The following is a 1409-nucleotide window of genomic DNA, read 5'->3' on the forward strand; positions in this document are numbered from 1 at the left end:
TATATATATAATGTATTTATTTACTTTGCAGCATATTCACATATACTTTTTTCGTAGGAAAATCAGAATTTCAGCCTGTCATTTATACAACTACAATATGGGACTAAAGAAATCCAGTTTTACAACCTTGCATGCAGCTCAAAATATTAATTTGATATATTTCTCATCACACATCAACATTTTTAGCAATTGGCATAACAGCCCAATTTTAATTTGCCAAATACTGCCATCTGTTGGAAAATTGAATAACGTTACACAAATCCACGTCCAAATAACAGACTGCTCTGCGCGTCTGAACAGCTTAACTATAATTCTCTAACATTTAAAAGAAACTGTTTTCTTAGACCCTGTTCTACTATTTGCATCTTGTCCACATGTTTGTTTTTCTTCCTTTAGCCGTGATAAACGATCCCTCATTAATGAGCTATGAAGTATTCAAGCAGCACGCATTAATTGTCCACAGCACAGACTGTGAAGCGAGAAATTATAGGGACGGTTAGGGGTGACCCGACTCCACGACCAGCGCTGTTGAACGGTAATGGGATGCAACACAACAGTGCAGTGGTCAGTCTAATGACATTGCACTTGCCTGGACAGCTCTGAACACATTAGATACGTGCTCTGAATATGAAGAGATACTAGTGTGCTCTGCGCTGCGGGACAGCGTCCATATCATTACTGTCCTCCTCACCAGCGATCGCATGGTGGGCTTTGATTACTGCCATTATGTCCGGACAGCTCTGAGACAGTCCAGCTGAACGCCTCGGATCAAAACACTAGATGAATGGGCACATGTAGGCCTACACATAAATGTCCATTAATTTGAGAGATTTAAAGCGTACCGGGGTGTGCAGTGTTGTAGGTGTACAATTTTCTTTTGATTGTGGTGTAAAAAAAAAAAAAAAAGGATTTATATATACAAAATCGCGTCAAAAGGAGTATGACACAAATTTTACTATTTGTGCCACTGAATCTAATGATTGATAACCATCTTTTGTAATGATGACTAGCCCAATCACACGTTGGTGGGTGGAATTAGTGTAAGCCTCTGCCAACAAGGCGGGCTATTTGCACTTAGTGTAAATAGACACTCCGATTTTTTTTTAATCCCAACAGTTAAACAGTTAAAGTTCTGCTGCAGCACCCAGCACACCCACGTCCTGCGCCTATGCTGTCTGGTAACGGTACAGTATTTTCTCTGCTTGCGCGACTATTCTCTCCTCTTTGTGTCCGTCTTCAGTGCATCTGTCTTAAAGATAATATATCCTGATGATCACTACGTTTGTGTTACCGAGTTGCATCCTGTCAGGAATAACCTGCTGGTGCTGTTTTTAACCTGGTCATTTTTGATTACATTTACATTTACATTTAGTCATTTTGCAGATGCTTTTATCCAAAGCGACTTACAA

This window comes from Sinocyclocheilus anshuiensis, unplaced genomic scaffold, assembly GCF_001515605.1.
Source record: "Sinocyclocheilus anshuiensis isolate Anshui unplaced genomic scaffold, SAMN03320099.WGS_v1.1 scaffold262, whole genome shotgun sequence".
NCBI classification, from domain to species: Eukaryota; Metazoa; Chordata; class Actinopteri; order Cypriniformes; family Cyprinidae; genus Sinocyclocheilus; species Sinocyclocheilus anshuiensis.